Raw genomic sequence first — 8,964 nt, forward strand, 5'->3', positions numbered from 1 at the left:
GCTACTGACCTCTGCTGGAGGAGGTCTTTGTGTTCCAGGCCATCCTTGGACCATTTACCTTTGAAAGTAGTAGGGAAAGCCCTACTGAGAAACACCTGGAGGGTTAAGGAAATTCTTACAGAGAGCTACTCAGGCTATTGTGTTCTTCTTGCCTTGGAAGCTAGGGAGAGAGGGATCAGATTAGATCCTATTGACCTCATCACTATATAAAATCTTACTCGTCTGCATTAAAGGGAATCTTGATCAGAAATTACCTGACTTGATTCACTATGTCTCCTGTCTCTGTATCCTACTTTCAATCCCCACTCCCTCGTTCAGGTGAACCCTGATTCGATTTTTCCAGCGGGCCGGGACCCGACAACTCTTTATTCATAAGACAGTGGACCAGAGCAAAGCCAGGAGGCAGCTGCTGCAGTCAAGGTTTGTGAGTGACGCTGCAGCATTCAACTATAAAATAAAAGGCCAAACTGGGTCAGGACCCGCAAACACCATGTCAGGGCCAGGGCCAGGGCCAAGGCCAGATGGATAAGCATGGGGACAGGCAGCAGTGGAGTAGGCTGCATCGATAGCAGGGGATGTAGCAGAGCCAAAGCTCCAGGGACAGCAATGGACTACTCCTTGCTGGCCTTTGGCCCACCCTAGGTATGGAGGGTCCATTATACCAGAGCACAGTATGTCCATCACCTTATGGGGTCCCAGTGAGGGAGATACACTCTTTCCTTGGTCTGGTGTGTTTGGCAAGTTCTTGGGCCTGGTTTCTGTGGTATAATTTTCATACAATTATGTTTTCTTACTGTCCCAACTCATCCCCAATAAGTTTATTGTGACACTGCAGGGTTCATTCCCAGGGACAAGTCATTTGTCAGGCTGTGCTGACTGATGGGTGGAACCTGGCAGATGTGCAATTACTGGGTCCACCCGGGGGCTGTAGTCATCCATCTCCCTCAAAGCAGAGCCAAAATTTGCTTGTAAAATGAAGTCCCATAGGGCAAGGCATAGTGTGAAAAACCACTGGAAAGCCCAATGTGGAGTAGCTTAGAGTAGGGGATAACCTGGTCTCAACATAGGCTAGGAGTCATCTTTTTTGTTTGTTTGTTTGTTTATTATGTATACAGTACTCTGCCTCCTTGTACACCCACAGACCAGAAGAGGACATCCAATCACATTACAGATGGTTGTGAGCCACCATGTGGTTGCTGGGAATTGAACTCACAACCTCTAGAAGAGCATTAGTGCACTTAACCGCTGAGCCATCTCTCTGGGCCAGGAGTCATCTTTTAATTGGTTACCCCTTAAAGACCTTTATCTCCAAGTGTAGTCACATCTGGAGGTATAGATGTTAGGCCAGCAGTATCTGAATGGGGAAGTATAAGATCCTGCCCTTAACACCAGCCTTGTGAGGTAGTAATACATGTAAAAAAAAGAACATTGAGCATGTTCAATAATGTAGAGCATTACTACCACATGGTCCTGCACAATGTGGTGCAGGGGAAATAGAGAGACAGCGACATCTGACACAGAATTTGAAAAATGACAGGTGCTAAGAAGTCAACAGGACAAGGCAGAGTCTGAAGAAATGGTTCAGGGTTTAAAAAGCATTTTCTGCTCTTGAGAGAACCTGGGTTCAGCACCCACATGGCAGCTTACACTGTTGCTCCACTTTTCAGGAGATTCAGTGGCCTCCTCTGGATTCCACAGGCAGTGCACACACATGGTGTACATACATGAATGCAGGTAAAAAATAACTCATACAGATAGAAATAATAAATAAATGAATATTTTTTAACAAGAGGCCAGGATATTGGGAGATGAGGACATACTCCACAGAAAGACTACATAGATTCCTTAAAACACAAGTCATACAGGGAGCTTCACTTGCAGATTCTGATTCAGCTTTGGTAGATTCAACGTCTACAAAAGTCTCCAAGGAATGTAAGTGGGTGCTGGTTCCCGTGATTCCTGTTTCTTACATTTGGTAGCAAGTGCCAAAACCTCAGGAGGAAACTCCAAGATTTCTAAAACTGACAGGCATGAAAATCAAAGGTCAGTAGAGAATATAGACTTCTTTCTTTCTTTCTTTCTTTCTTTCTTTCTTTCTTTCTTTCTTTCTTCTTCTTCTTCTTCCTCCTCCTTCTCCTCCTCTTCCTCCTCCTCCTCCTCTTCCTCTTCCTCCTCCTCTTGTTCTTGTTCACCTTCCTCTTTCTCTTCTTCCTCCTCCTCCTATTGTTGTTGTTTTTCTTCTCCTCCTTTTCCTCCTCCTCCTTCTTCTTGACTTTTGGGCATGGTTTCTCTATGTAGCCGTGGCTGTCCTGGAGCCCACTCTGTAGGGTGTGCAGCACCACCACCTTGCAGGAATGAGGACTTCTTGAAAGAAAATGAGTAGAAGGAAGGATATCTGATCTGCTAACGAGTGCCAAAAGACATGTCACAAAAGGACTTTGGTTAAGTGAAGGGAGACATTAAAAACAAAACCCTGTCAATTATAAAAAGCTCAGGCCCACATGGAGTCACTGCTGAATTCTATCAGAGCTTTAAAGAGCCAGCACGAATGCTCCTTAAACTATCCAATGGAATAGAAAAATAAGGAATAGTGCCAGACTCAATTTTACAAATCCGATATTGCCCTCATATCAAAACTGGTCTCTAGTGCCCCATATTTGACCACGTCCCCTGGATGGGGAGGCCTGGTGGCACTCAGAGGAAGGATAGCAGGCTACCATGAAGAGACTTGATACTCTATGAGCATATACAGGGGGAGGAGGTCCCCCTTAGTCATAGTCATAGGGGAGGGGAGTAGGGGGAAAGTGGGAGGGAGGGAGGAATGGGAGGATACAAGGGATGGGATAACAATTGAGATGTAATATAAATAAATTAATAAAATAAAAAACTGGCCAAAGATACACACAAAAAGAAAATTATAGCCTAATCTCTCTGGTGAACATGTATGCAAATATTCTTAATAAAAGACTGGTTAGCTACATTCAACCTCATATAAAAGAAATAATCTATCAATATGGCTTCATTCCAGATATGTAAGGGTGGTACAAATTAATAAATGAAGCACACCACATAACTGAATTCAAGGACGGAAATCCATGATGACATCAGCAGATGTAGAAAAGGCCTCTGATAAAACCCACCATCCCTTCATGATAAGAACTCTGGGGAAGCTGGGCAGTGGTGGCACATCCCTTTAATCCCAGCACTTGGGAGGCAGAGGCAGGCAGATCACTGTGAGTCTGAGGCCAGCCTGGTCTACAAAGCGAATCCAGGATAGTCAAGGCTACACAGAGAAACCTTGTCTCGAAAAACCAAAAACCAAACCCCCTCAAAAAAAAAAAAAGAACTCTGGGGAAATTAGAATTGAAGAAACTTATTTTAATAAATTAAAGGCTATGTAGTAACATTACACTAAAACTCAAAGCATTTCCCCTAAAATAAAGAGTGAATTGGGGTGGGAGGTGAGCAGATTGACTAAGAGAAGGGGAACCCATGAGGGAGCATCTCTGTGACAAGCTGGAGACCTGTGACAGGCCAGGCTCCTAGGAGAAGATGGGGGTGACTCTAGCTAAGACTCCTAGAAGCAGGAAATACTGAGACTGAAATAGCCCCCTCCTATAGCTAGACAGAACTTCCAGTGGAGGGAGGGGACAACAACCTACCCACAAAAACTTTGACACAAAATTTACCCTGCCTACAAGAAGTGTAGAGATAAAGACAGAGCAGAGATCGAGGGACTGACTAACCAATGATTGGCCCAGCTTGAGACTCACCCCATGGGAGAGAGCCAACCCCCGACAATATTAATGATACTCTGCTATGCTTGCAAACAGGAGCCTAGCATACAGAGGCTCCACACAACAGAAGAATTAAACAGAGGGTGAGACTCAAGGCCCAAGAGTAGGTAGGCTTGGGGAATCCTGTGAAAGAGTTGGGAGAAGGATAAAGGAACCCAGAGGGACAAGAACTCCTCAAGAGTCAACTAACCCAGATCCTTGGGGGCTCACAGAGACTGAAGCACCAACCAAAGAGCAAGCATGGCCTGGTTCTAGCCCTCCTACACATATGTAGCTGGGGCAGCGTGGTTGGCATGTGGGTTCCCTAACAGTTGGAGTTGGGGGGAGGTGTCTCTGACATGGACTCTGTTGCCTGCTTTTGGATCACTTTCCCCTAGCTGGGCTTCCTTGTCTGACCTCAGTGGAAAAGGATGTGTTTAGTCCTGATGCATCTTGATGTGTTAGGGGCAGGTTAGCACTGGGTGGTGGTGGTGCTGTGTGCTCCCCTTTTCTGAGGAGAAGAGGAAGGGAAATGGGGGAACAGGGAGAGAGGGTGAGACTGTGAGAAAAGGAGGGAGGGGGCTGGGATCCAGATGTAAAGTGAAAAAACAAACAAACAAGGGGAAAAAGAATGAATCAAGGGTTCCCATTTTCTCCACTCTTAATAGTCATTGAAGTCTTAGCTAGAGTAACAAGACAAGAGAGAGAAGCAAATGGGATATCAGTAGGGATGGAGCTAGTGAAGTTATCCCTCTTTACAGACAGTGTGAGCCTATGTGTAAGAGACCTTACAGATGCCACCAGAAAACTCATAGAACTGACAGGCACTTCCAGCAAAATAGTACCACCAAAAACCAAAGTACAAATCCCAGCTGCCTCCGTGTATGCCTGTAGTAAACATGCCAAGGAGATGAGGAAGGCAATCTCATGAACAGCAGCTTCAGGAAAATAAATGTAACCAAAGAAATAGTCTCTGTTAAGGTTTGGAAACAGTCAAGAATCTGAAGAAGACCCTAGAAGAATAAATTCTCCCATGGGGCTGGAGAGATGGTTCAGAGGTTAAGAGCAGTGCCTGCTCTTCCAAAGGTCCTGAGTTCAATTCCCAGCAACCACGTGGTGGCTCACAACCACCTATAACAAAATCTAGTAGCCTCTTCTGGCTTGCAGGGGTACATTCAGGGAAAACATTACATACATAATAAACAAAAAATCTTTTTTGAAAAAGAAAGAAAGAAGAAAGAAAGATCTCCCATGATTATGGATATCCATATGGAGAAAAATTAAATTGGGTCTCTCACTTTGCACAGAAAAATCATTTCAAAACTGAAAAAGACCTCTAAAACTGGCTGCGCGTGGTAGCACACACCTTTAATCCCAGCACTCAGGAAGCAGAAGGAGGTGGATCTCTGTGAGTTTGAGGCCAGCCTGGTCTACAGAATGAGTATAGTACAGCTAAGGAAACACAGAGAAACCATGTCCCACAAAACAAAAACATAAAACAAGACCAAACAAAAAATAAACAAAAACCTAAAACTGAAAATTCTACAGGGAAGAGTGGGTTAACTGTGAAGATATAAGTGTAGGCAGGTCTTCCTAAAATGGACTTTAATAACGAGGAAAGTCATCTGAAGAACTGACACTGACGAATGGGATTGTGTGAATCTAAAAGTCATCTTCACAGCAAAGGAACCAGCAGCAGCACAGAGAAGGGACAGCTTGCTGAATGGGAGAGAAATCTTTGCTAGTATATATCTGGTGGAGGACTAATAGGTAGAATACAGAACTCAAGAGACAAGCTACCAAACACCCAAGCAATCAAATCAATAAATGGACTAATAAAATGATGATGAGCAAATGGCCAATAGACATATGCAAATGTGTTCAGCATCCTCAGCCATCAGGGAAATGCAAATTAAATAAACACTGAGATTCCATCTCATTGCAGTCAGAATAGCTATCATTAAGAAAAGAACAGATGCAGCCTCAGTCAGTAAAATGCTTGCCATGAAAGCATGAGGGCCTGAGTTTGATGCCTCCCAAGCACATGTGGAAAAGCTGAGTGTAGGGCAGGTGAGATAGCTTAGCAGTAAAGATGCTTGCCACCAAGCTTGACCATTTGAGGTTGCTTCCTAGACCCCCAAATTGTCTTCTAAACTCTACATGTCCATGCATATGCACACACACACACACACACACACACACACACACACACACACACACACACAAACACACACATCCTAAATGTTCCTGTATGTAGATTAAGAATCCTGGCACCCTTGGCCCTAGCAGTCAGACACATGCACCCTCAAATCCCTCCCCACTGCCCAAGGTTTGTAAATTAAGGCTCGCTAGCTCTCGTGCTCGACATTCCTCCACGATGACCATCTGAAACTCCATATTTTTTTCTGGGGGTGAGGGGGGACAGCTGCTGCTGGCTTGGTGCTGACCCCGGGTGAAGCATTGCTAGGCCTGCATCTCACCAGATCTGCCTGCCTTCAGGTTTCAAACATCTGCCTTCTTCCTATGCTGTGTGCTCACCACAGCAGCGGAAACAAGGAGGGAGCTGTAACACTTTTGGTATCATCATTGGCTTGTAGAGCTCCCAAGTCTCCCCACTGCCTTCTGATGCCAGCCATCTTGTTCTAAAAGAGCTAAACTATAACACTCTGTGGACATCACCCTGAGTGCTTTAGTCTGTCCTTGAGCAAGAAAAGGGCGCCTTAGAACTCTTGACCTCGAAGCCTGGTCTCATCCGGAGGCAAGCAGCACCTGGACCAGCCCGCCAGAGGTGGATCCCAGTCCACCCACTGCCGGATGATGCATGACATCTTCTAACCTCTGTGCCTGTGTCATGGCACACTATCCATCAATGTAAAAAGAAATTCACTGGGGGAAAAACCCTCTAACAACAGGAGTGCCACATGACCCAGCTAAACTAAATAGCTATATAACCAAAGGGCTTTCAATCAGCATACCACAGAGAGCCTTGCACATCAGTGATTATTGTAGCGCTGTTCACAGGAGCTGAGTTATAGATCAGCTACATCTGTCAACAGATGAGTGGATTAAAAAATGTGACACTCACAATGCCGTTTTGTTCAGATGTTCAGAAGAAATAAGCGCTTTTAGGAAAGAGGATGAACTTTTGACCTTGTTAAGGGAAATAAATCAAACTCACGTTAATTTGTTTGTTTGTAGTTCCAAGAATAATATTTTGCTGATTACACATACATACCATTTCAATCTCAAGAATAGAGATAATAACAGCACCTGCAAAACAATGAAGAAATTATTTTAAATTTTATTTTTTAAACATACTTACTTTATGTGTATGAGTGCTTTACCTTTGTGACCTTTGTTTTTGCCCAGTGCCTTCAGAGACCAAAAGAGGGCACTGGATCCTCTGGTACTGACTGGAGTTAAAGATGATTTTGAGCTACCATGTAGGTGCTGGGAACTGAACCTGGGTCTTCTGGAACAGCAATGACTACTCTTAATCTCTGAAGCATCTCTCCAGTGCTCCTTAACATTTTAATTACTTTTAATGGTGTGTGTTCTATATGAGTATATGCAGGTGTATATTACTGTGTTGGCCAGTGGAGTTTGGAGATCAACATCAAGTGCATTTCTTGATTTTCTCTCCACTTTATTTTTGAGACAGTGTCTCTTACTAGTTTTAATAGAATGGATGCATAGCCAATGGAAGCCTTTGAATTCTACTGCCACCTACTGCTCATGTAGGGAAGTGTTCCTCACAGTCTACTCACACTATCTATAGTTCTAACTACTGAAACTTGGTTTTCTAAGCGCTCGTGAACTTCAAATCACAGTCGATGTAATTTTCTAATAGTTTTTGATATTCCTTTATAACAACTCAGAAGATAATGATTTTTTTCCTCATGGGCAAACAATCAAACAAACAACAATGAAACACCAATGTATGGTTTCATAGAACATGAAATGTTTTTTAAACTTAATGATACAATATTTTCACAATTGATTTTCAAGAAAACCAGAAGGTTCATAGAATCCCTGTAGATTTTCTATCTTCCAACATATACTAAATTGGACACTAAGTTCTTCCATGGACATCGTCCATTCAGAGAGCCTTATGCACCCTTCAAGGCTCTACTTTCATGTTTTCTCTGTAACACTTTCCGTCGTTTTTCAGATTGGAAGTACTTTTCCAACCCACAATTGGTAGTTATTATAATAAGTCACGTACGGAAGAAAAATGAAAAAATTCAGTTTGAAAAATAGCTTCATGATACTTTCCCTCATTTTCACTTAGTCTCCATTCCTGGTTGTTTTTCTTTAGCAAATAAATTGGAATCTCAGGAGTAATTTAAGAAGGGACTGTTTTAGGGAAGATAAGACCAAAAACAGGGCCAAGTGCTGCGCAATCTGGTCAGGTTCATTTTGCATACTCTAAACCAACTCATTGGTCTTAGACATTGCAAGGTGAGAATTTCCAACGCTAAAAAAAAGTAAAATCAGGCCAGGCCCCAAATGTAATTCTTATTCTGGGATAAAGTGTCAGTTTAAAGAGGAGATATAGGAAGCAAGAAGGGAGAAATTACATGAACAAAACTTCATGCACCTTCTAGACTGTGCTTAGCCAGGGGGGCTATGAGGTGATGACCTATACACCAAGGTTTTGGATTTCAGACATCCAGGCTTTGCTACAGATTAACTGAGCAGTCACCAAAGTCACTAGAGTTCTTTCACAGGTCGAGCATTAATCAGTTCCTTTTTTCATTCTCCTTTTAGGTGTTTATACGCTTTTCTTGTTTAAAGTCATGGCACTCTCAAAGACTCTGAGGCATAGCCCCCCGTGACCCTTCCAGAAAACCAGAGGCTTCTTCGGGATCGCAATCACTACTTCGATCTTACACTAGACATCCCTAAGTAACCAATCCATGAGACTAGGCAAACGCCCAGAAGAGCCCTTAAAGGACACCACTCGAGCGGAAGGCGGCAGGTCAGCGACTTCTTTGCGTCCCACCTTCTCAGATAAGACGTTTTCGAAGGGCAAGGGCAGTGCGGGTAAATGGTGAAAGAGTTTTTTTTTTTTTTTCTTTTTTCTTTTGTAGGAACATAAAGTCATTATTTCTGACTGTCTTCCACCGGATCTAACAACGGACCAACTTCCGGTCCTTCCCCTATGTCTTCCGAGTTTGGAGTTCCC

At 43.5% G+C, this 8,964-nt stretch overlaps 1 long non-coding RNA gene across 1 annotated transcript; it reads right to left on the minus strand.

The window, feature by feature from the left end:
- Positions 1 to 2,180: 2,180 nt before the first annotated feature.
- Positions 2,181 to 8,875, minus strand: LOC311588917. The gene is made up of 3 exons (XR_014776362.1): positions 8,377 to 8,875; positions 7,012 to 7,046; positions 2,181 to 2,364 (listed from the first exon to the last, which is right to left on the minus strand). It is a non-coding gene; the product is annotated as an uncharacterized lncRNA (long non-coding RNA).
- Between the last annotated feature and the right edge of the window lie 89 nt (positions 8,876 to 8,964).

The sequence above is a fragment of the Acomys minous genome (genome assembly GCF_964271855.1).
Source record: "Acomys minous genome assembly, chromosome: 18".
NCBI lineage: Eukaryota > Metazoa > Chordata > Mammalia > Rodentia > Muridae > Acomys > Acomys minous.